We start from the raw sequence: 27,302 nt of genomic DNA, 5'->3' as shown, positions 1-27,302 counted from the left end.
TTCAGTATAATCCACTGATCCTTAAGAGACTCAATGAAAGACAGATTTTACCATGACTTTCTTTGGAGATTGAGAAGATGCTGTCATTACAGAGCAAAAATTCCTCCTAATTTCTTGATGGAGTGGTGGATCATCTCAGGCAACACTTGGGCTAATGTGACCCAGGACGGTGTTTGTGCTGCTGGGCCCCGGATCACTTTATTAAAAGCAGAGTTTCTCAGCGCAGTTTGCCTGTTATAGAAAGATTCCATTAATCCACACCTACCACAATACTAAAAGATAAACAGAGACAGAAAAAGATAGACATAAGATGGGGCAAAAGAAGAAAAATAGAGATGGGGATGAGGGAGACAGAAAAATACAGAGAAAATGAATGAGAGAGGAGAAGAGAGGGAGAAAGACAGAGAGACAGACAGAGAGAGAGACAGAGACAGAGAGAGAGAGAGAGAGCAATGGAAGCAGAGGGAATGAGAGAGATGGAAAGGCCATGACAAATAGGGTGATGGACCTAGAGAAGAACTTAGAACTGGGAAAAGCAGAATGAGTCAGAGCTAAAACAGAGAAGAAGAGAAAGAAAGAAGAAGAAGAAAGGGAGAAAGGAGAAAAAGTAGAATTGGAGCAAGCAATGGAAGAAAAAAGTGAAAAAACAAGAACAGAAAAGGACAGAAAAAGTTGTGGAGTGCAAAAGAGAATATGAAAATGAATAACCCAATTTTGTTCCAACAACAAAGCCTCTGGACACCTTCAGGGTTTTTAAGTTCAACACTGCTGGCATCTGATGCTCTGGGAACTGCCCTGCGCACTCGGGGTGTTCAGAAGTTCCCTGGTCTCCACCTATTAGATACTGGTAGCACCAGCTCACCACAGCGGTGACAACCAAAAATGCCCCCAGGCCCTGGACAAATGTCCCTAGTAGGCAAAGTCACCTTCAACTGAGAATTGCTGAGTTAGAGGCACACAAACCTTTCCTGCCTCTCTGGGCTCAGATTGTGTATCCATCCAGGGAAATGTAGGGCTCAGAGAGGAGGATATTTAAAGCCCGTTTTCTGGGAGTACTAATTGTCCCTGATGGTAATTTAAAGCATTATTTTTATATTAAAGCAAATGTAGATATATTGCAGAGTAGAATCCCAAATTTAAGGCTGAAAGAAATTTCGTGTTTGAGACAGGGTGCTTTTGGCCACGCTCCCAGAATGCTTGGCAGGTATACATTTACATTTCTCTACCTTGGGGGAAGCTAATAATAGCTACCAATTATTGAGTGCTTACCACAGACCTGGGAGTTTAAGACTGTTTCTTATTTAATCTTCACACCCTGTCCATTGTTAGTTCCATTTTACAGATGAGGAGACTGAGGCCTATGAAGGTCATGAAATACACTCCAGGACATAGAGTAGTTCATTTATGAAGCTGGCATTAGAACCAAAGTCTATCTCGTGCTGTCTTTTCCAAGAGCTGCTGGGGAAAATTCTACAGAAAGATGAGGAGGGATGGACTATCCATGCCAGCATCCTGCTGCAGGTTGGCACGGTAACTTCAGGCTCTGCTAAAACCGGTAAACGTTTTTTTGTGTGGGAATTGAACTCAGGACCTTTGCATAGACTTGTGTTCCCAGAGGTTCTTTTTATTTTTCTATTTTGTGACATGTTCTCACTATGCCAATAAATTGCCCAGGCTGTGCTCAAACTTGAGATTTTCCTGCCTCAGCCTCTCAGAGTGCTGGGATTCCAGGAGTGTGTCATCATGCCCAGCTGAAACTGATGAACTCTGAACTCTATGGAGGTGGACAGGGAGGACCAAGGGCAAATCAGAAGCTGAATGCTGAAAAGAAAGAGATTCTCAAAAGGAGACTTATCACTCAGTGAGAAATAACAAGCCAACTCAGTGGCCTACACTTAAGACCTCAAGTCTGGCCTGAGTCCCTCCCGAGTCCCCTACAGGCCTCAGATGGGACATTCCTCAAGAATGTTCCCTGCTTAGCCTGGGACCTACAGATATGAGCAGTGCCCATGGCAAGCAGTGTGGACCAGCGTTTGCCAAACTTACTCGTTATGGGCTAGCTACTAAGACTCTCACTCTGATTTGCTCCCTACTTCTTCTTCTTTTTTTTTTTTTAAATGGATTCTGTCTTTTTAAATAAGGTAGATCACTAGAGAAATGAACACAACAAAAATGAACACAGCTGTTACATTCTAGTTAGTTGGCCAGTGTTATGATTTAGATCTGGTGTGCCCCTTCCCAAAAAGCCTCATGTTCAAAAGTAAGGCTTTCAGATGGTAATAGATCACAGGGGCACTCTGAATGTGCTACACATGCTGCCAGGAGTCAAGGTCTGGCTAGAAGAGGCAGGTCACATACAAGGGTGCATCTCCCTCCCTGGCTGCTCCCTTTGCTCTCTACTTCCTGACCTCCACGATGTGAGCAGCTTCCTCCCACAGGCCCTTCCACGATGCAATTTCGGCCTTGGAGCCTTCTGACTGCCCAAATAAATTCTCCTCCCTTAGAGAAATTGTGGGTATTGGGTATTGAGCATGTAGCTCGTCCTCTCTCAGCCCGAGGATTCTCATCTCTGTAAGATGAGTATGAGACAAGAGGACAAGAGGCTCTATCCAAGGTGCCTGTGAGAGTTCCTAGTTTTGAGCAGTCAACAACAACAATGGTAACCCTAAAACAAACAATTACCTTTCCGAAGTTGTGCATTTCTTGGTCCCTGGTGAATTTGCAAGTGTTGATTATTTTTACCTCCAACAAAATCATTCAGAGGGAAGGAGACTGGTGCTAGAGACAAAGGGGTCCATCTTCAATGCCAATCAACTAAGGGGGTTGTGGGGAAAAATAATGATGCTCTTGTCTTGTCCCCAAATCACCCATTTTAAAACCACCCAGCTGCTGCGTCCCCATCCTTCACCCATTCAATCCCTCCCAGCCCAGGACTGGTCTGTTCCACTCTTCCCCAGGAGATCTCTCATCACCTTGTGGATCCTCCTAATCCCATCTGTACAGCCAATAAACATTCTACTTTGCTCCCACTGCTTGTCAATTGCAGAGCTAGACTTGTGTGACACATGATGAATCCCATGAGCCACAGAGATTCAAAGAGAGCTTCCCTTTGCCAATAATATTAATAATTACTCATCCATTAAATAAAATTGATAAGCATTAATTATAGTCATTTATGATAATGATTAAGCAAAATGCGAAGTTCTTGCTTACCATGGTGAGGGTGGTTATGGGTTCCACAACCCGAGCACTTGTCACACAGATTCCTCTCCACAACCTTCTCCATGGACAGTTGTGTGATGTGCTTGTGAGACACAGGGCACTGAAAATGGGTGGAGCCCAAGTCTGGGAGAGGCAAGAAGGAAGGGAGTGAAGCAGAAGATAATGTTAGAGAGGAGGGAAAAGGACAGGGCTAAGAAAGGCCGCCCTTCCCCTGTATCTTTTCACATTTCTTCCTTCTGTACTTCCTTCTACCTGTGTCCACATTTCCCCCTTTTATGGGACACTCATCATATTGGATTAGGCCTCACCACAATGACCTTATTTCAGTGTAATTATCTCTGTGAAGTACCTGTCTCCAAATAAAGTCACCTTCTGAGATACTATGGTAAAGAACTTCAGCATATGAATCTACATGGTGACAAATTCAGTCTATAACCCTGGCCACATGAGTGGGCATCTTGGTTTAATGGTTCCTCCTGGCAGCCCCACCCCCTCTGCATCAAATGTCCTTCCCTAACAGGCAGGAACTCCCTGTGTGACCCAAACCTCCCACCACAGTTGAAATTCACCTTTCATTCTCCAAAGAATAACTGTATTCTCTCCTTTCTTTTCTGAGCCTTAAGTTCTTGACTCCTTGTAGCTGAATATAACCATTTCCTTCCCCCAACTAATGGACACAGTATAAAGGAAGTGAGAAATGGGGGGGCAGTATTCAAGTCATTTTTTTAAATGCAAACCATTCTCTAGAGTTCAAAATGTAAGCCAGATGCTATCAAGGACTGGAAAAGGAAGGTAGGCTCATGGTTGTGGTTCCAAGCCTGAGAGCTTCAGTTTAAAAATAGGTGAACTGAAATAAATACTGAAAGCTACTCAGATGGCACTGAAATAGAGTGGTAATTGATCTAATGCAACTCTTGCCTCGGATAACATCATTATTTGTGAAATTATGTCAGTGTTGCTCTTGCCAAGTCAGCAAACACTTACAGGACGTGACTTCTAATTTAGGAATGGGACTATTTGTAGCTAATCTTAGAAGACAGCAGGCAGAAGCTCAGTGGACACACAATAGCCAGATTTCTGAGTGCCCAGCACTGCGGTTGAAATTCACACAGTTGAAGCACCCAGGACCAGGGATATCCCTTCCTTGGTGCCCATTCCAGGAAGTATCACCTCCCCTGCCTGAGAGGAACAGCTGCCCAGTTCAAAGGAGTGTGGTTTGCAGATGGCCACCTGCTACCGGCTCCTCAGGGTCTGCCTTGGCTGCAGAATGTGCTGGCTTTTTGAGGCCAGTCATGGCCTGTGACACAGTGACCTAAGGGTATGAACAAAGGCTGGGCATTTGGCTTTGCCTAGGTCATGGTGTTGTGACTTAGTACTTGCTCCAGAGTTCCCTGCCTGGTCGACCAAGGTTTCACCAATCTCATTTCTTTCCATTGTCAATCTGCTCTCTCTCCTTTCTTTTCCAAGGTATTAACCCACCCCCTAAGTCCCCCCAAAATCATCTCATATCCCAGACTCCAGGGAACCCAACCTGAGACAGGTGCTGTGGACCTATCCAAAGTCCAAGCATGTTTCCCTTTGTCCCCTCTGTGCTTTTGAAAGACAGCAGGTAAAACTTTCTCTTCATGCCTTCCCAGAGCCAGCTGTGGGATCCATTGCAGAATTTCAAGTGGAAGAAACTTATAAATCGCTTTTCATTGTAATACCAGATTTTTGTTTATTTGACCTCCATGGAATGAGATATGTGCGTAAAAATTACTGTTTGAAAGTAAAATCATTCCTTTATTCACATTTTTTCTTGGGCACAATTGCCATATTCCAGGCACATTTCTAGGTATTGTGAATGGTGTATTAGCCCATTTTTCATTATTTTAATGGATTACTTGGGGCTGGGGTACTTTATAAAGTAAAAAGATTTATATTGGCTCCTGGCTGTGGTACAAGGTCAAAGGGCTGTACCTGGTGACAACCTTGCTGGCAGTCCTAAGGTGGCTCAAGACATCACATGGCAAGAGTCAGGGGGTGTATTTCTCTCTCTTACTCCCTCCCTCCATCCCTCTCCCTCTCCCTCTCCCTCTTTCTCTCTCTCTCAGGTCCAGCAAGCCTCCATCATGGATTCCAAACCTAATGACTTTATCTAATCCTAATCTCCTCCCAAAGCCCCAGCTCTAAACACCACAGCAAGATTGTTTCAACTAGCTTAATAACTCACATTGGGAATTAAATTTCGACACACCAACCTCAGGGGTGAGTCCAACCATATCTGTTACAGTTTAGATCTTGAATGTCCTTCAGAAGGCTTGAGTTCAGGCGTGGGGCTTTTGGAAGGCAATTGAAGCATGAGGGCATTGCACTCATCAGTGAGTTCAGTGACTGAATGTGCCCTTAGGAGATGGGGCAGAGTTGGAGGTGAGTCACTGGGGAAGTGACCTGGAAGGGATGCTCTTGTCCCTGGCTCCTCTTTTCACTTGCTGCTTCTTGGCTGCCATAGTACGAGCAGCTTTCTGCCACCTAGTTCCTTCCATCATGCCTCTTCTGCCTTGGAGCCAGCAAGCATGGATGGAAACCATGAGCCAAAGTAAACCGCTCCTCTTTCATGTTGTGGGAGTTGGGTGTTGTGTGTCAGTGATGGGAATGGCTGAGTGTATCCAAAACACAGCACATAGTGAATGAGACAGACAAGGATGCTCAGAGCATAGGCACCAGGTGAGGAGTCACCTGTAAAGAAAATGAAAAGGAATCGGATGGTAGTCAATAACTGAGATACAGGAATTTCTTTTGATGAAATGGTCACAGGGGACCTCTGGAGGAGGCAACAGTAGTGTTGAAACATGAAAGACAAAGATTTCAGCAGGTTTCAGCAGATCAAGTGTTAATTGTTTGGATTAAACGGACCTACAAGTTCCTACTCAGAGCTGAATTTAGCCAACAGCATCATCCAACAGAGAGTAGAGACGTGACTTGTTTGAACACTTTTGAAGACCCTGCTGGCAATCCAAACACTGTGCAGGCCACAGAACCAGATGTACAAGGAGCAGCCAGAGAGCCTGTGTGGTCAAGGGCAGAGCAGAACTGACACCCTATGGCCGGCATTGTGTCTCAAATGGTACACACACACACCTGTGCAGAGCCATGAGGCAAGTGCAGCAGGGCCCCTGCCTGGATGACACCACTTGTGTATGCCCTGCAAGGGAGGAGGCTGAAGCATTTGCTATTTTCTCTATTTTTTCCAGGTAGGGGGCCACAACCCTGTACATGACTTTCCCACTGGAAATCAGTGCTGGCACTGAGGGCACAGCTTAGAGTCTTGGTCTGTGTGTGTAGTGGGACTGCTCAACAGGTGTTAAGAGCTGTCAGACTACCTCAGGGTCAGGGGGCAATGCATTTGGGTAGTTTGGAATTACTTATCCACCCACATAGTTCATCTTATGCTCTTCTCATTCCTTGCTCTTTGTACCTGTTCTTTCATTTCTGTAGTTCCCTCTGCCTCCACAGCCTCTGCTTGCCCAATGGACTCTTCATTGTTCATATTTTGGATCAAGTAGTCCCTCTTCTGTGGGCTCTTCCATCCGCTCAACACACACACACGCATACAGAGCTGACCCCTCTCCTCTCTGCTTGCATGGTGGCTGGTACTTCTAGGTGTTTCCTTTTCTCCATCTGTCACATAGGAATAATGATAGAATTTACTGGCCACAGTTGGCATGAATGTTCTGTCAATCAATATTTACATATCAGTATCTTAGACCCACATTGGGTCAATTGTAAATATTTAATAACTGTAAGCCAATAAGATTACATACCTCAATCTTCATGGTTGAAATAATTACTAATAATACCGAAGGCTTATTGATTCACTAGTGTATGTATGCTAAAAAGTAATCTTTATAAAAACCTGACAAAGTTGGTATTCTCATATTATTATCAAGAAAATCAGGATATCTAATACTTCAAATGTTTCTTTCCAGTGTTTTCTATCTGACTGTGATCTTTTCAAAAGAAGCACCTAAATTCTATTTATCTTGCTGTCTCCAACAGAATGTCTTTGCATCAACAGATATTTGGTGAGTGAAGGAATAAATAAATTATGAAGCAGAAAGGACCATTATTTAAGAGATAGAGAAATGAGGACCTCCAAATAAGGTGAGACTTTCCTAAGAATAAAAGTAGAGGTCTATTTGATCCAGAGTCCAACTGATTCTTCATTAACTAATGCCTCTCATACTAAACTGTACACATGAACCACATATGAAACCTTGTTGAAGCGCAGATTTTCATTCAGTGGATCTAGAGCAGGATCCAGTATTCTGCATTTCTAATAATTTCTTGTATTAACATCACATTACTATAATGAAATACCTGAGGCAATTAACTGATAAAGAGAAAGGATTTGTTTTGCTTCAGTTTCCCATCCAAAATTAAATGGCCCTGTTGCTTTAGGACTCTGACGAGAGTGGCGTATTATGGCAGGAGTGTGTGGCGGAGCAGAACACATCATGAGACAAGAAGCGAAGAGAGGAAGAGATGAGGTTCTGCAATCTCCTGTGGGTGCACTGCCCCAATGACCTAAGGATCTCCCATCAGGCCCCGCCTTCCAAGGGTTCACAGCAATTTCCAATACTGCCATCTTGGGGACCAGGCATTTAACATGTGGACTTTCAAGGGACACTAACATACCTAGGACAGAGTCTCCCAACAAAGCAGTGCTTACGTTATTTGGTTCTATGCCTACAAAACATAGAAGCCAATGAAGTTTCCTTCAGTAAAATATGAACTTAGTAGAAGTAATCCAAGGAAAAATGCAGAAATAAACTCCAGCAAGGATGGACCCAAGCAGTAGGTAAGAGTCCTTCCAGGGGATTCCAGAGTCAGGAAAAATCAGCTCCAACTATGTGCTGCCCTGGAATCACCCCATTCAAAGCTTCCCACATCCAGAGTGGGAATCAGATTGACTCAGTTGGAAGCACTCAACCACGCCCAGATGAGGGAAGGGTAGGACATCATAACTGATAAACTCATCAAAACTATGTATGATGAAGGACAAGCACTTTCCTGGTGGAAAAAATGAAACTTTTGCATGAAAAGAAAAAGTGTATTAAGCTACACTGCCCAAAGGCAAGGTCATCAGCTCTGTGGCAGATTTGAAAGATGAGCACAAGCTATTTGGATCACTGTCTTTCCAAGAGCTCAGCTGGACCACTGAGCATGGCTCATACCCCTGTGGAGACTGTATCTAAGGTTGGACAGGCCGCAGGGATTTGGCTAAGGATGCAAACTGATCCTGGAAGTGATTCTTCATTCTCATGTTAGATTTTTATCCAGAATGGGTGAGCCGAGTGGCCTGCCTGCTCCTCAGGTTTATATTATAGGTCACAGGGAGCAGGGTGTGCAATTACCAGGCATTTAAACAACCTCTTATCATCTTTTTCAGGGCTTTCTTGCTTGATTTTTAATAAACTTTATCCAATTCTCAGCAACTCGATTTTAAAGGTCATTATATTAACTGCAAAGCTGCATCAAGGGATGAGGTCATTTTTCATCCAGAAAAACTGTTTAGTCTGGTCGGCTGCCATTTCCATGCCCCACAGATGCTGATCTGGGCTTTAAAAAAGACAATTCTGTTCCCACGTAGTATTCTGTGGGGGAAAAGACTCTCTTCCTTTCCAAACCTCAGCTTTGCCTTCTCATCAAAGGAAGCCTTTGTCTACACGCTTGTCTCACTCATATCTGGGCGAGCAGCTGCAGGCGCACAAATCCTACTCCAACTGAAGGCAGTCTTGGACTTTATTGTAATCACCTTGCTGAAGTATTTGGAATTGTGTAGCAAGAGACTGGTTCTGTGTTGCCATAATTTATGACAAAGGCCTGAATAAATCCCCAGACATGGATTTTCTATAAAATACTTCCTTGTGAAACTTTGTTGCATTGCAAAATGAAAAGAAGATGTGGGGAGAGGAAAGAGGAAGGGGCGGCGGAAAGCCTGCGCTAGAGATGTATTTAAATCTCCAAGGACACTCTTTCCATTCATCACAGTTACTGTAAAGACAGGGATTTTATTTCGATGGAAAAAGAATGAATCATTGTGGTTTTAGAATCTAATGTGAAGCGTGCTTGAAGCTTTTTCCTCTGATCTTTCTGCTTCCTCAAGATCACCTAAATGTGGAGGGGAGAAGGCAGTGGGTGCAAAGTACTTTCGATGAGCCATAGAAGGAATTGCAGTGGATACATGTCAGAGGATGGAGGGAATCTTCTTTCTGTGCCTTTCGTTGGGGACATTCATTGGCCTCTGAAGACTGAGGAATACAATACAGTTGTAGCAGAAGCATGTTTTAGTTATTCAAATTAGGTTATATGGGGAGAGAGAAAGAGAGAGAAGAAGAAGGAGGAAGAGGAGCAGGAGGGAGAACAGGAGAGGAGGAAGAAGGGGAGGGGTGGGGGAGGGGTAAGGGAGGAGAGGGGCTAGAGAGGATGTAAAGAGAGAAGGAAGAGGAGGCAGAAGAGAAAGAGGAGGCTTAGAACTCATCCTGGGAAAGTAGGAGATGGGAAATCTGACTTGATGGATCCTCCATTGTCCCTTTTGCTTCTCACCTATGAGCAACTCCCCGGGCAAAGTGCCAGACTTCTGCTTTCATTCAGCAGGATTCCTTAAACACAAGTCAACCTCTTCCTCATACACACTGCCCAGATGCTCAGTGGTCTGTCCAGCGTGGAGGGAAAGTACACCAGGGTGGGCAAACTGTGAAACTCTCTCTTCCTTCACAACATGGGAGGTTTTTTCTTTTTTAAAGAGGATCATCAAGGGACACTTTGATGCTCTGTGATTGTTCCTTTAGGTGATGAGTTCAAAATCTAATTGGTTAGATTAGACCAGTTAAGGTTGCTTTCTGCAGGGGCCTTCTGAAGTGTGCAGTTGGGGGTGAGGGCTATGTACAGGTAAAAATGTATTCATTCCTTATTCACTAAATGCAGCACAGCTCCTCTGTGCCAGGCCACGTGCTGAGCTCTGGGAAAACCAGGTGATGATGCAAATAGAAATTCCTCTCTGGTCTTTTTCATGCAATCAGAGTTTTAAAGCTAGAAAGACCCTCGGAAGATATCATCTATCAAGAACAATGTTAAGCAACCTTTTGTACACAAGCACTGCTTCAGGAAAAATAAACATGTTTTACCCACCACATTCTTTTAGTTCATTTACAGTGAAAATTTTCTGGGCTCCTTGGCAGGGAGGGATACTTTCCCAGAACTGAGCTTTCTTGCTTGATTGACTAGAAACACTTCAACTGAAGACTTCACTTTACTATTTGGGCACTAAAATGCAATTACTTGGGTACAGGGGTAAGTAAGTGGATTTTGAAGTGTTCAATCTGAAGTCAGGTTGTGGACTTTATCCCCATGTCTAGGCAGGTCGTAGGTGGTCCCTAGCTTGTGTGTCACCATGGGAAAGACTGGGAAATGCGAAGCCATGCGATTCTCTTTAGATCCTCCATAGCACATTGTACAGTAACTATCTTACAGGTTAAACAGCTGTTTTTGTTTGGTTGCAAACAACCAAAAGAAAAAATAGAGTGAAAGTATAAAATCTCACGCAATTAAAGCTGAGCTGCCAGTGACAGAATTCAGGTGTACAAACTGTTTCATAAGGGCTCTACTTTTTACTTCCTTCAACTCTGCTTTCCTTGCTGATAGCTTCACTCCTTGGCAGAATTTCTCTGTAAGAACCCACTGTTCACTCTGCGAGCCAGGCTAGCACCCTCACAAATTTAAGTCCAAAGCAAGAGTTGCTTTCCTCTTGACCATGTGTGATCCCATTTTGGAATTGGGCTGATGAATTAGTCTCTGTTGCATCAGTTCAGGGATGGGCCAGATTCATGTGCAACACATAGTGAAGATTACTAAATGAAGGTGCATGGGTGATCATGGAAATGCAAAGAAAAGCTCTCTGCTATCATTTTTTGTCTGTCCAGCTATTTACTCATCTATTCACCCATCCATCCATGCGTCCATAATTCATCTACCCATTAACCCATGTATTCATTCAGATAACTGCTAGCTAGGGGCTGCTCACATCCTTTTTGTATAAAGCAATTAAACATCCAGTGCATGGGATATCTTAAAAGGTCTGATGCTGATTTTTAATACAATGAATAAATAAATTTCATTTTATTCTCATTTCATACATAATGAAAAGTGAATCACAATAGCTAATGGCAGGCCTGGGATCAACCCGTAGTCTCCTCAACTATATTTTTCTCCAGAAGATATCCCCTCATCTTCTGAGGAGCAAAAGCTGCCCATTAGTATAGATGCATTGGAATTATTTCCTAAACACAACAGATTCATGCAAGGGAATATTTATCTGTATTTTATTATTAATTGATGTTCATAGTCATCTCAGTGTCATACTTATCTTTTCAAAAGGAAAGTGTTTGGTTATTATAATGCCATCTCCAGAAAAAATATAAATAACAATTTTTAATGGCAAAGCCAACATTCTTATTGTGTTGAGTCCTAATCCATAAAAGTATTATGTAAAGTATTGAAATATGCCTCCAAGTACACATTTCTTAATAAGGCATTATAAATTACCATGCTATTGGTGGATAGATTTAAAATGCAAGGCACTGAGAACACTCTATGAGAAATTCTATCATACAGGCTAACAAAATCGAAGCTATGGGGACATTGAATGGATTGGTCTATACATCTTCACCACTACCTTCAAGAATTGCTTATACATATGTATATAATTATTTTTGGTCAGGTTTAGGTGTTGCACAAATCCAAGCCTATTTTATGCATGCTTTTTTGAATTGCAGCTCTATTATTATAGTGGTTTGTGGTCAATAAATAGAAAATATGAGTTTAGAATGGAACTTATGATTGACTGGTAATTTCTTCATATTTTAAAGACACAAGAGTTGATGAGAATTTAGATTTACATTTGCTTAAAAAATAATTGACCATGTACTATGTACTAGGCTCTGTTTAGCAAATAGCAGTGAGTGAATGAAACAGATACAAATCCTTTCCCTCAAGGAATTTAGACACAGGTTCTTCCATTAAGAAATAATTTGCACTTCAACCTGCCACTTGCCTTGTAGGTATCTTCTTTCCTCTTTGTAAGATGAGAGGTAAGTGAACCCAGTACCAAGAAAATGAAAGGAGCAACTGAAAGTGTTAAGCTGGGGAGTGGGGCTGGAAATATAGTTCAGTGGTAGAGCATGCACTAGGCCTTGAGTTTGATCCTCAGCATCAGCAACAAAGCATATAAGCATGGAAAAGAAAAGTTCATGGGGGATAAGATGCTTAAGTCTAAATACTGAGAAAGCTATTTTGTTTAAGAGTGGAGGTACTAATTATACTACTTGGTCAGTGTCTTAGACATTTTTCTTATTGCTGAGACAAAATACCTGATACCCACAAGTTAATGGATGAAAGGTTTACTTGGCTTATAGTTCATGGAGGTTTCAGTTCATAGTTAGGTGGCTCCAAGGCAGAGTGGCACATGGTAGAGGGGCATCACAGAGGAGAAACAGTTCACTGCAGGCAGACAGCAAAAGCAACAAGGGACCTTAATAGTGTCTTTCTGCCCCTTTTATCTTATCCAGACTACTTTGAGGGGGTAGCACTCATATTCTTAGGGCTAGAGCTCTTGAGCCTAGCATTGTACCATGAATCAACTCCGGCATCCTACACTCTGGATACAGCCACCTCTGAAAAAGCTCCACCTATGACTACATGAGGCTTTGAGGGAAAGTTTAGAGGCAAACCATAGCAATCAGTGTGGCTTCTAAAGGTAGGATGAGGACTGTTTAGGCAAAGAGCAACCACATATAAGATGCCCAGGAAGTGGTAAATTCCTAACTACCTTGGACAGGCAATAACTTCTAGTATTGCTGCTTATAATCCACTGACCAGAACAATCACATGCCTCAAAATTAATATCAAGAAAGGCAAAGAAACACAGGTGAGCACATGAATAGAGAGGGAGCACCGTCTCTGTGTAAGGTTGTAAAAACTGGGGAGAATTATAAAATACATTTTAGAGAGAATTATTTTTAGAATTAAATGAGCTAGTCCATTGTTGTCCTTCAATGATTGACATTTTTCATTTATTTATTTTATTTTAAAGAGAAAAAACAATAACAAAGTAACAACAACAAAGACAAAAATAAAACAACACAAAAACAAAAATGATACAGAATTTCAAAACAAGATGATAGGAAATTAACAATGGCTGTTATATTACATATTGTTCTCTTGCATTCTTACATCTGGTAATCTGACATTTTTAAAAATGAGCCCTTCTTTTATCCTCTTCCTCTTTTCCTGAGCTTCAAAGACCACCATGTTATGGTCCTGGGACTATAATAAATGTGTGGTCCAGATAAATAGAACAGAAGACCGCGAGAAAACTCCATGCACTTAGAGCCATCTGATTTTTGACAAAGAAGCCAAAAACATATGCTGGAGAAAAGACAGCCTGTTTAACAAATGGTGCTGGAAAACTGGATATTCACATACAAAGGATCGAAACTAGATCCCTATCTTTTACCCTGTACTACAATCAAGTCAGAAGGGATCAAAGACACAGATATAAAAACAGAAAGCTTGAAATACCTGGAAGATAACATAGAGGAAATGCTTGAAGCCACAGGCACAAGCGAAAACTTCCTAAATAGGCTTCCACTAGCACAGGAAATAATAGCAAGGATCAATAAATAGGATTACATCAAATTGAAAAGTTTTTGCACAGCAAAGAAAATAGTCAACCAAGTAAAGAGACAACTACAGAACAGGAAAAAACTGCTAGCTACTCTTCTGAGAGAGGACAAATATCTAGAATATACTATAAATAACTCAAAAGAATTAACCCCTCAGACAAATAACTCAGTCAAGAAGTGGACAAAAGAACGAATAGCCACTTCTTAAAAGAAGTTCAAATGGATGGTACATACATGAAAAAATGCCCAACCTCTTTAGTCATTAAGGAGATGAAAATCAAAACTACTTTGAGATTCCATCAGATCCCAGCTAGAATGACTATCATCAAGAACATAAAAAATAATGAATGCTGCCGAGGATGTAGGGGAAAGGAACCCTTTTTCTTTGTTAGTGGAAATGTAAACTAGTACGACCACTATGGAAATCAGTATGGAGTTTTCACACAAACTAAAAACAGCAATTCTATTTGACCCAGCTATACCTCTTCTGTATACAGTGCATTCATCAAAGAATTAAACGCATCATACTGGAGTAATGTATGCTTACCTATGTCCATAGCAATGCAGTTCTATATGCTAACTAAGCTCTGAAAACAACCTAGATGTCTATCAACAGTTGAATGGTATTGTGGCATTTATACAGAAGTGTACTATTTATACAGAAGGGAATATTATACACAAAAAAGCATGAAATCATGTCATTTGCAGGAAAATAGATGGAATTCAGATCATTATGCTAAGCAAATTAAGCCAGACTCAGAAAGTTAAATATTTTCTGAGAAACCTTTATAAAGAAATGAATGAGTGAATGAATGAATGAGTGAATAAATAAATAAGATAAAGGAGAATTGCCAGAAAACTAGAAGACAGATGTTAGGAGCTGAGGAAGGAGATCAGCAGGAAGGGGGAGGAAAGGTGAGAAGGACAGTGCAATTGAAGATGATCAAGCTATGTGGAATGCATATAGTAAACTCCCTCAATGAAACTCACCATTCTGTATTACTAAGATGCAGTAGAAATAAATACATAAAAATAATAATAAAAAGTTTTTGAGTTTATGGGAACTCTGTACTTATCATTTTTTGTAATTCTAAAAGTGTTTGAAAAAAATAAAAAGACTACTGTACTAGCTGGTGAAACCAATTGAAAAGATGCTCCATACAGCTCCTGGGCAGAAGCTGAAAGGGGCTGATCTTCTGTGCTGCAATTTCATACCTCTGAGCTCAGTAGCAGAGGATGCTAGACAGGAGTGTGGGCAGGGAAGGGCCAGGTTGGAAGTTCCCAGGGACCATTTTTAGCCAGGCTGAGAGAGAGCAGTGGGAGGTGGCAAGTCTCAAAGATCCAGCCCCCATGGACTTGTTATTTGCATGTAGTTGGAGAGCTGCTTTCCCTCCGTGGAGCAGCCTGGGTGCACGCCGCCCATCAGAACCTGAAATGAATTCAATTTAGCCCGGTGTAATTGCTTATTTGATTCCTGATGATGACATGCAGTTAGGAGGGAAATTGACATTCTGTCATTTCTGTTCCAATGAACCAAACTCTGACAAGTTCCCTTGTAGGTACTTTGTGGCAGCTGGGCCACCTGCTCCTCTTCTAAGGAGAAATTAGAAAGCGCGGGGAGCTTAGAAAGAGAGAATCCCAAGCCAGGTACCTTTTCAGAACTTGTGAAACAAATGAATTTCATAGGCAGCCAGGGGTATGCCCCAGCTTCCATTTCCTTTGGGCTAACACAATAGCCCTCCTTTCAGAAAGCATTCAGGATGGTTTTCAGCTTTAGAAATATGAATTCTCTCACTTGTCACCCAAAGATCATTTATGTTATGTTCAACATCAATTTTTTAAAAAAAAATTCAAATAATTTTGGAGTTTGGAGACATCCCCAGGGGATAAGCAGAAGCCTCACTGTTCTAAACAGAGAAATGTGTCTGTGAGGTCACGGCGGTTCAGTGTCCTCTTTGCCCAAGCCTTCACACAGCGATGCTGTCTTGAATAATGCCCACAGCTGGTTAAAGCGCCAGGACGATTCCTGATTCTTAGTGATGAAAGAACAAAATCCACAGGGACTTAAATAGAAAGTCTGAATGTCAATATCCATGGAAACTGAGGCCCCTGCATAGCCAGATAGGTGTGATTTAGATAATAATCTTATGACAGTGAGAGGAAAAATTAATCCACAGAACAGTGCTTTTCAACAGGGGCAACTTTGTCTTCTTCTCAGAGGGCATTTTGCAAAGGCATTTTTAACTGTCACAATGAGAAGAGTAATAACAGCACCTAATGAGGAGAGGCTAGGGATGTTGGTACCCATCCTGAGAGGCACAGGACAGCTACCTACATGACAAAATTATCTTGTCCAAACTGTTGATAATGTTGAGGTTGAAAAATTTAACTATAGTGCAAGGATCGAAGGCATGTTCCATTGTTCTCTTGGGAGAAGTGTGTCTGGTGTGTTAGGAAAGACAGTTACTACTTGCATTACAGAAACTTCACAGTGAGCTGAGAAAAAGGTGAAATCTTCTCATTTAGGATCACAGAACTTATCACATTCCTTCTGTCTTTAAAACCCTCCACTGGCTTCCTGTAGCTTTTAGGAAAATGTCCAGTGTACATAACACAGCCATCAAGGCCTTATGGGTATATTTCCATCCTTTTTTTACAGCAAAGAGAGAACCAGAAGTTAGGAAAAGGACATTGATCTGAGAATCCTTGCTTCAGTGTTGAGACAACAGAAAGGGCATTTGAAAACAATTATTCATTACTATCATTAAAGACGATGGAGGAAGTGGTGGCAAATGAATCTCATATGTAGATTAGTAGTTGATCCTCAATGAGTAATAAATGTCTGATTTGTTTTTAATATACTTAGTCATCATTAAAACAGAAAAGTGAGAGGAGAGTCATATAGACATGCTCTTCCACCTTCCCCTTGAGTCAAAGCTGTATTTTTACATAGCAGCTCATGGGATTCTGGAAAAAAGACACTTGATAGAGAGTTTTGGAAACTTTGATGATACAGATTCTTCAGGAAAGACATATCACTCCTCCCAGCTTTGTGCTGGGTTCATGTTTGATGATCGCCAGCATGAGATCCTAGTGAGACTAAAAGAAAGGCAGCCGGATACGATTTGTGTTACACACTGCCCCAATCTCTGCTTGCAGACTTCCGACCACACCAGGCTTCTTTGGTACCTTGAGCATCTTGCTGCCTCTCCTTACAAGTTCTTGCCTCCATCCGGGCTCTAAGCTCTGCTCCTACATCTTCTCTTACACACCCACAAGCACATACCCCACACATTTTAATCCTGCTCATCTTTCTGATCTCAAATAAGACATTATTTCTAGAGAGATTTTCCTGAATCCACCCCAACTTGGCTCAGTTTCCCTTTTGGGTACATTCCCCACGCCTCTCTTGTCTCTTGTCATGGATATCAATGGTGCATTCAGTAGGTTCATGTATTTTTGCCTTTTGATTGGCAGCTCCATGAGGAGAGGGGTTGGGCTTATCAATTTGCACTTCCCAAAGGCATTTAGCTAAGGGGGATCCAGGGCCTGAAACCAACCCTCTTTCTGCTGGGCCTGCATGCCTCAGCCAATATGCCCAGTGCTATATTTCTAGCCCTCAAGATAGTGCTTGGCACAGAACAGACCCCCAGGAATTGTGGGTTGATTGACACTTTCTGGCTGGGACCCAGACTGTCCATCACTGAGAAGGGAAAGAAAAGCTGCTTACCAACAGAGCAGCCTTCCTGGCCCAGGCAGCGGACAGCAGCACCTCATCAGCATGCAGCACACACCAGCCAGCCATCAGCCAAGCTGCAATCTCAATAAATCAGGAGGCTGGGCCACAATTTCCCAGAGACCTGCCAGAATCCACCTGAGAGCCCCAGGAGGCTGAGTGGCCTCAAGCCACCTGTCTTGCAACTCTCAAAAGCAATCAGTGGCGGGGCTGGGGATTTAGCTCAGCGGCAAAAGCGCCTGCCTGGCAAGCGCAAGGTTGTGAGTTCGGTTCCTGGTACCGGAGAAAAACCAAAAAAAAAAAAAAAAAAAAAAAAAAAAAAAAGCAATCAGTGGCACACATTAATGGATTACGAAAGACCTCATTCTTCCATTCCACTGCAGGAAGTCATACCTGCTTCCTAGATCTCTGTTTCCTTGTGCCCTTAGGTAGGTAGGATCTGTAAAATGGGTTTCTATGTTAGTCACCTTTCTTTTGCTGTGATGAGATGCCTGACATAAATAATTTTAAGGAGGAAAGGTTTATTTTGGTTTATGGTTTCAGTCCATGGTTGGTTGGCTCCATTACTCTTAGGCCTGGGTGAGTGAAAATATCACAGTGGCAGGGCATGGTGGAGGAAGCAGCTCAGCATATGGCAAATGGAAAGCAGAGCGAGGCAGGGTCAGAGAGAAAGGAGCTGGGATCAAGACCACGCCCCTGTGTCCCATTCTGTTCAACTGAGCCCCCTCTCCTGAAAGCCAGGGCAGCTTTTATCTCATCAATGGCTTAACCCACTGATGAAGTTAGTGTCTTGTGATCTGACCACGTCCCCAAAGCCCTAATTCTGAACATTGCTGCATTAGTTACCAAGCCTTCAACACAATGATCCTTTTGTAGAATGTTTTGAATACAAATCAACAGTGGGTATGATGACAATAGTTCCAATTACCCAGTGTAAATGCACCTAATGTTCTAATAAAGCACATACTGTGTGTGTATGTGTGTGTGTATGTGTGTGTCTATACCTATCTATGTATTTTAATACAAGCCTCTTCCCATTAGGGTCACAGGTTGAGCCAAAAAGAAATACATGGAATTAAACACTGAGGACAGTGGTCTCTATCTAGGCCATTTTGAATGTGTTGTCTATATTCCCTTGCCTAAGCTGGCACTCCCTTGAGGTCATCCAGGTCTGCCTGTAACCCCAGAAGAGTCATCATTGCCAGCATAAGGAGAAGAGAATGAAGGAATATTTGTGTGGAATTTTAAAGAGCTATGGGTACCTTTTGGTCTCATCAATACAGGTGTTAGCAATGTTGCCGAGCAGACCTGGAGCTCACAGTTACAAGGCCTTACAGGAAGGCCACATGAACATCGATGTGGTCCAGCCAAAGCCATTCTCAGTTTATCTGTCTTACAGATTGGTATTCAATGTCAGCTCTTGTTCAGGGAGGAAAGGAGATGGATATTTATTTCTTCTTACCAGAATAAGATCCTATGTGTACAAAGCCATATAGGGTGTCTATGTAAGGAATATAGCTCTAGAAAGAGCTATGATTACATTGGGTTCCAGCTCAAAGTTGGGAAATACCATTAGAAAACTTTCAACTTGAGAACTGTGCATTTCACATCTAAGTGTTGAGAAATAACAAGAGTTTAACCATTCCTTCCTCTCCCAGGCATTCCCTGGGGCCTTCTCCATGGGCTCATCATTGTGCTAGGCTCTGGGAGACAGAATAGTAAGATAGAATCATTTTCTAGAAATGGCTAAATCCTAGTGGGGGAAAGCATTTACACTATTAATGACAGTATGATTCATGTGTTCAGCTAATATTTATTGAGCACCTCCTACATGCCAACAATTACTCTGAGCACTAGGGCTGGAGCAATAAATGAAACAAAGATGCACTTTTTCTTGGAACTCATGTTGTAATTGGGAGGGAGAACAATAAAAGTAAGCAAACAAGTGTGTAAATAAATAAGCAAGTGAATGTGTAATGTATGCTGGCCAATGATACACGCTTTCAACTGTACTGAGTGAATGAAAGAGGCTACTATTTCAGATAGGGTGATCAGGAAAAATCTTTTGGAAGAGGTCATCTCACATACAGATTAATAGATTGATCCTCAGTGAGCAATAAATGCCTGATTTGTTTTTAATGTACTTAGTCATCATTAAAACAGAAAAGCGAGAGGAAAATCATGCAGACATCCTCTTCCATCGTCCATTTGGAGCCAAAGCTTTATATTCTACATAGCAGCTCTTGGGATTCTAGAAAAAAGATGTTTAATTAGGAATTTTGGAAACTTTGATGATACAGGTTCTTCAGGAAAGACACACATCGCTCCACCTATCTTGACATTGAAGCAAGGATTCTCTGATCAATGTCCTTTGCCTAACTTCTGGCTCTCTCTTTGCTGTAAAAGAGGATGAAAATATTCACATAGGGCCTTGATGTCTGAGTTATGTACATTGGACCTGTTCCTAAAAACAGCAGGAAGCCAGTGGAGGCTTTTACATAGAAAAAAATATGGTAGGGTTTGTGACCCTAAATGAGATCACAGCTGAACAAGTGAGGCTCTGGGGAAGTGCATTGCAGGTGGAAGAAAACAGATGAGCTAAAGCACTGATGAGGATTCTCCTGGTCTATATGCACACCTTTCACTATACAAGCTGGGCACCACCATTCTCAGCCTCTCTTACAGCTAGAGTGAAAGCATGTGACCTCTTCTCTACCAGTCAAGTCACTTGCTGCAGACTTCATCTTGGAAGCTGGCACTGCTCACAACGGTAATAATTTTCATCTAGGTTCCATGGGCAACAGTGGAGTTAGATGTCCTAGTGGAATGTCCAGGCCCTGTCACCCCAAGTTCTGTGGGGCTCACTGTGTGTGTGCCACTCTGCAGCGTGAGATTAGGGATTGTCCTTGGTGTAGCCTGAAGGCCTGGCTCCTTTCCCCACCTGCATTAGTTTCTGTTGCTGTTGTAACTAATCTCCACAAACTTAGTGGTGTAAAATGAGCCATTTGTTTTCTCACCCCAAGTTCAAGTCAAAGCGTTCGCTGCTCTGCTTTCCTTCCGAAGGTTCTCGGTGAGAATCTGTTCCTTGCTTCTTCTGGCTTGTGGTGGCTGTTACCAGTCCTTGATTTACAGCTGTGCCAGTCCGATCTCTACCTCTGTGGTCATGTTGATTTTTCTTCTTCTGTGTCTTTTCTTTTGACTGTGTCATTCACTTTCTACCTCATGTTTATAAGCACACTTGTCACTGGAGCCCGAGCCACCTGGACAACTGAGGAGGACGTCCTCATCTCCAGATCCTAATTTAATGTCCTCTGTGAAGATTGTTTCCAAGTCAGTTTACAATCCTAGGGTTCAGGCATTAGGGCACGAGTATATCTTTTTCGGCGACCGCTATTCAACACACCACACCACACTACTTCTTGGGGATCCCATAGGTTAAAAACATTTCCTTCCAGTTTCTAACAGCCTGAGTTCATTTTGAATTATTATGTCTGGAAGTCTCCCATTGACATCTCCCTCTCTGTATCTCTAGTCTTTGTCCTCAAAGAGGACAAGGTGTCTGTAATGCAGCTCTGCTTGGGGTCCCAAGCCTGAGACTGTGCTCAGCGGGCAGAGACGACTCCTTGCCTTCCTCACTGAGCATCACAACTCTAGCTCTATGTAGAAGGGTGAAGCCCTCATGCCAGCAGTTCTGTGCTTGAGACAGCTTCTTCTAGGCTAAAGTAGGTCTCCTGGCCCTTGGGGGTCACAATGTAGACCCTGCCATACAGAGTGGAGCGAGGCCAACAAGCTGGTCAGCTGCAGTACATCAAGTATTTACGACTGTGAAAAAATAAAAATCATATCCAACTCATGCACAGAAACCTATAGAAAAGCCCAAGTCCTTAACACACTTCTGGAGAAACAGTTGTGTCTCCTGACTTCTCAGTGGACTTTGCCCTGTCTTCCAGCAAGCACCAGCATTGGTAAAGTGAGAATAGAGTCTCTCTAAGGGAAACTTTGCATTTACGCTTGGAAAACTTGACAATCCAAAAAATGCAAGAAGCCATTTAAAAGGGTGGTTACATGCTGGTCTCAAAAGCCTGATGGATCTGGGATCTGAAATCTGAAAACCTATTAACATAATTTACTTGCTAGCTGTGAGACCTTGAGGATATCATCTATCTCTCTGAGCCTCAGTTTCCTCATCCTTGAAGGACACTGCCTACTTATATTTTGGTTTCTTTTGTGAGCATTAGCATGTGTGAACATGTGAAGGCATCTTAGATTCCTTTGCCTCTTTGCTTCTGCTAACACTGCCATCCTCATTCAGTCATCTGTGGGCAGCTGGCTTCTCCTTTTGTGGAGAGGCCCATGCTGTCCTCTGCAGTGCTGGATACATGAAATGTGCTTTATGAATTTTGGTGAATAAAACTGCACTTTTAATGGGTATATATAATCTGTATTTGATGGACCATGAAGTGACAACATTAGATTGATCATCCTGGACATGGTGCCATGTTTCTCTGGCTCCATCCTATCTCTAATGGCAGTGATCCACCCGAAACAAAGTCAGCTCCCTCATTGTTTCTGGTGATTTCTGGGGGGACTTTCTCTCCTGTTCTTCCAACTCCTGTCTGCTTTGGCATCACACGAACCCTGCCATTTCCCTTCTGTTCTGCACTGTCCCGTATGGATGAGAATACCATTAGTGCCAAGGGCTATAAGATGTCACTGAATGACAATGATATTTCAAAAGTCCTTGTGGGGATAAATATACAAGCTCAAAAATGGCACTGCTGCACTCAGTGTCCCTAGAAATGTCATGCAAACAAGTTAGTTTTCACTCCCTCAGTTTCTGTAGCCTGTGATTTTTAACATTCATTCATGAGCTACTAAGGCCAAGATAGACTGATCGGAATTTCAAGACCTGTGCTGTGTTCTACATTACTTTTCCTTTCCAGTTCTGGGGCCAGGATCTCATTAAAAGTCAAGACTTTGGAGGGAGTTTAAGGGCCTCCTATGGTGGGTTTGGATACAGACTCTATCCCTGCCACCCTCGTTAAGTCATATAATCTCCTTAAGCCTGTTTTATCAGGAGGAAAATAATTACATTTTCCTTATACGGATAGCTAAGGTCAAATGAAATTATGAATATAAAGGGAATAGGTTGGCATACATCAGGTACAAAATAAAAATCATTTTTATTTGCTTAGTTAATTTTTTCCCTGGTAGCTTTACCACCTCACATTCCTGTAATGCCTTTTGGTAGACCTGTCACATTTACCATATGCTTGGGGTGGGGAGAAATGCGGTGGTGGCAGAGAGGATGGGGAAAGAGGCTTTCTAAAATCTCAGAGGACTAAGACAGTGACTCTTGGGAACATGAGACTATATTAAAAACACTTGCAGCTCTAGCTATAAGGATCGGGAATCTTAGAGTCTGAGCACAAACGTGGTGTTAAAAGCCCTTACTCTGGGCTTCACTGAAGAGTTTTAACTATAGTTCTGCCATGTACCAGCACATGTCTTTGGGCAAGCGTCTTAATCTTTTTGTGCCTCAGTTTTCCATCTGCAAATGGGAATGATAGCATTTATGTCACTGGATTATTAAGAGAATTATATAATTTAATTTATATGAAGCACTCAAACATCTTGCACATACTGATCAATAGGTGCTGATATTAGTGTACAGCAGGCTGGTCCAGAGCATACATTTTAGAAGAGGAAATCCATAACTACCACTAGAGATGCCCTTGTGATGTCCAAACAATCTATGCCACTTCAAATGGTTTAGTCATACTTCCTCTGAACACCCAGACATGCAAGAATACTAGAGTAAATTACCCAAAATTCTCACTAGGTGCATAAACCTATGTACAACAGGCTGGCATGTTGAGACGAATGGTTTTGTTCTTTGAATGCACACTTCTGAACTGCTGAGAATTTTCTACTGAAAGAGCTCACGAAAGTGGAAGATTCCGCTGATCATTCATGAACTCTTGGTGTATCCACTCTCAGATCCTGCAAGTTTAAGGATCTTGTCTGAGCATTTCCTGGAATGGTCAAGGAGGTGAAACTTCTCATGTTGCAAGCCAAAGAAATGAACTCAAAACAATGTGAACTTGCTTAGAAGCACCCAAGGATGCTCCCCTAGAGTAGCTGTCCCTAACATTTTTGGCACCAGTTTTTTGGCACAATTTTCCCACAGGTGTGTGGAAGGTGTGTGTGTGGGATGTCTTCAGGACGATTCAAAAGAACTCAGAGTCTAGATCCCTTGCATGCACCATTCACAGCACAGTTCACACTTCTGTGAGATCTAAAGCCCTGCTGCTCGGACAGGAGTCAGAGCTCAAGCAGTAATGTGAGCCATAGGGAATGACTGTAAATACAGGCCAAGCTTCACTTGCTTGCCTTAAGCTCACTTCCTGCTGTATGGCCCAGTTCCTAATGGGCTGGGGGCCCCTAATCTACAATAGACTGGTAGGTAACACACTGAGGATCTCAGGGTCTAGAATTTGACATGAGACAGAGGGTCCAAACTGATTCTGTCCTTGATCCTCCTGTTCTCAACTCAAGCTGTATTGCCTCCTCTGCTGCCCTAGATTTGTCTACTTTCTTTCTCAGCTAATCAGCCTTTCTGGTTTTCGTTTTCCATGAACCCAGTCTTAGTTATGTTTCCCAGTGCTGAGACACCATACCTGACACACAAAGTTAAAGGAGGAATGGTTTATTTCGGCTCATTATTTGTAACAATTTCAGTCCATAGTTGGCTGCCTCCAAAGCAGGATGGTACATGGCAGAGGGGCATCGCAGAGGAGGAACAGCTTATGTCAGGCAGAAGGCAGCAAAGCGGTGAAGAAGCAAGCAGAAAGCAACTAACAAGTAGCCCTATTTCTGTCCCTTATATTCTATCCAGGCTACATGACCTTAGGGCTGGTAGCCCTCACACCAAGTGTGGGCATTCCCATTATCCATGCCTAGAATTATGCCAAAACAATCAGTGGACTAATTTAGTACTTACACACTCTTGATTTTAGCATTACACACTTAATTCTAGCATCATACACTCTATCTGGCCACCTCTGAAGGCCTCACCTATGACCTCATGAGGCTTTGAGGGGACTTCTAGACATAAGTCATAACAACCCCTATGTGGCCATCACTTTTGTTCATGTTTTCTCAGGTACCGGCCAAAGGAGCCAGCAAGAACAATCAAGTTCTACTCTGAATTCTCAGGGGAATTGGCTGGTTCATGGTGTGACCCACAGACTAATCCTGTATGACAGGGTGTCACTTCACCTGTCACAAATGGCACAGGACCTGACCCCTGCAGGTAGGGTCAATAACAGATCATGGGCATGGGCTGGGTACAGATCTCTGTGATGTCTGTCCCTAGACAGAGTAGGAAAAGACACCCAGGCCAAGTGGCAATTGAATAACTTAGGCTTTGGAAGGACCACTTGACAAAAGTCTGTGACAGAACCTTCTGGGGGCACCACACTCGTCACTGTTTAATTCAGGACAGTGCATGGTCCCTTGCTTCTTAGTGAGGAAGATCCGGGAAGGGACCAGACTGCTGTGCTGGCTGCCTGGGCTCTGTACATCTCTGCACTCCTTGCAGGGAAGCTGTCCCTATAATCTCTTCTCTGCCTTGAACACTTCCCCGTACTCCCTTTCCCTACACTCTTGTAAATCCTGCTGCTCATCATCTTTCAGCTTGCCCCTTAATTTCACCTCCATGGAGAGACTGCCCTCCTACCTTTCTCTGGCTTTATACATACTCTCTGTCTTCCCTTCATGGAATTGTCATAGTCTGAATTAAGTGCCTATGGTAATAGCTAATACCCACATGATGTCTCCTATGTGCTGGATATTTTCATAAGAGCTTTGTATACGTGTGCTTATTTACTGTCAATGAATCTACAAAATGGGTAGTCTCACGTGCTTCATTTCCTGCAAAGAAGGAGAGTGGGTCACAGAGAGCCTAGGTAACGTGCTCACAATCATCCAAGAAAGGGTCTAGCTCCACAGTGTGCACTGTTAGCCTCCGCTGCCCTTTTCCCACAGTGTTGCATGACTTACAGTTCGACTTCATCATTCAATGGCTCTTTCTTCTACACGAGTACAGGCTCCACGGGGTTGGGGACTGTCGCAGCGGTACTCATTGTGTAGCTTCATCATTTGCCAGAAGGCCTGACCTTCAGGAAGTACTTGCAAGGTGAATCAATGACTGAACACATGAAAACAAGAATATATTAATTCTTTTAATAAAATAAAGACCCACTATTGTTTTGAGGGGAAAGATATCTCTGAGGACTTTGAGGAGTTTTATGAAGGGAGGAGTAACAGAAGAGAGTCTTCTCCTGTCACAGGTTGCAGGTCTCCTGCTGCTGTGGACATTGCCCTCCTGTGTCTCTCATGCCCAGCTTTGGGTGGCCAATCGGAGCCTAATGGAACTGCTTGCATGCCATCAGAAGTGGCAGCAGTGGGCACCGGTAAGCAGAGTGTTCTCTAAGAAATCAGTGAGTAGGAACACATGAAATGTCTGAAGCCCAAAAATAGGATTCTGATACTGGCCCCCTCTTCACCTGGATTGTTTATGGCAGAAATAACTCAGAACCTAGGACGGAGGGCTGGAGAGGGAGAATAATCTCCCTAAAATAGACCTAGGATTCTTCTCCTCCCCATCACCTCCACCACTGTCAACTGGGTCTTACCCTCCATTATGTCTACAGGATTACTGCCATGACTTTCTCTTGGCTTTCTCTGCTTCCAGTCTCATCATCTTCCCAACACAGAAATTAGTGCCATCTTCTTAGAACCTACTTGAGGTCATGTCCCTCCTGTGCTCACAGAACTCTTGGGAAAAGTCAAAGTCAGCCTGCACAGCCTCATGTATCTGTCTTCCAACCTTTTCTCTTACCTCATCACCTCTATCCAGCTCCTGCTACCTAGGGTTGTGATATTTGTTGACTGCACCAATAATGATCCTAATTCCAAGCTCTAGCAGTTATTTCTGCTTTTAATACTCTTCCCTCAAAATCTAGTTCCCCCAGTCCCTTTTTCCTTCAAGTCCTTGTTCTCAGTGAGGTCTAATTGTTCCACTTAGAAGTACGTAATATCACAACCTAACATTCTCTTGTTCCACTTCTGAATTCCTTTCCTATCTGTTATCCATAGCATTTACTACTTTCTTGTGTGTGCTATTAGTACTTATTAATCACATAGAGGTTGAATATCCTTTTTCTGAAGTGCTTGGGACCAGAAGTGTTTCAGATTTCGGATTTTCCTCCAATTTTAGAATATTTATAGATGCATAATGAGATAGTTTTGAGTGGGACCCACAGTTAAACTTGAAGCATAGCCTGAAGCTCATTTTATGTCATATCTTTCAGAATTTTGTGCATGAAGCACAAATTTATGTTGTTGAGTTCTCCATTTGTGGCTTGTGTCACTGCTCAAATAATTCCAGATTTTTAGAGCATTTCAAATTTTAGATTTTCAGATTAGGAATGCTGAACCTGTACACAGAGAGTCTGTATCTATTACTCAAATTGAACCTCATGAGGGCAGGGAGCTTTGTATGTTACACATGTGTCTTGGTTACTTTTTTCTCGCTGCTGGGACAAAATACCTGA

The 27,302-nt window shown here is 42.6% G+C and overlaps 1 long non-coding RNA gene across 1 annotated transcript; it reads right to left on the bottom strand.

The window, feature by feature from the left end:
* On the bottom strand, nucleotides 1-25,885 carry LOC106149279. The gene is made up of 4 exons (XR_001235354.1): nucleotides 25,747-25,885; nucleotides 3,214-3,345; nucleotides 2,683-2,778; nucleotides 1-231 (listed from the first exon to the last, which is right to left on the bottom strand). It is a non-coding gene; the product is annotated as an uncharacterized LOC106149279 (long non-coding RNA).
* Between the last annotated feature and the right edge of the window lie 1,417 nt (nucleotides 25,886-27,302).

This window comes from Chinchilla lanigera, unplaced genomic scaffold (genome assembly GCF_000276665.1).
Source record: "Chinchilla lanigera isolate Chin_1 unplaced genomic scaffold, ChiLan1.0 scaffold00041, whole genome shotgun sequence".
Lineage (NCBI taxonomy): Eukaryota > Metazoa > Chordata > Mammalia > Rodentia > Chinchillidae > Chinchilla > Chinchilla lanigera.
This window is presented reverse-complemented; position numbering and strand designations above follow the sequence as displayed.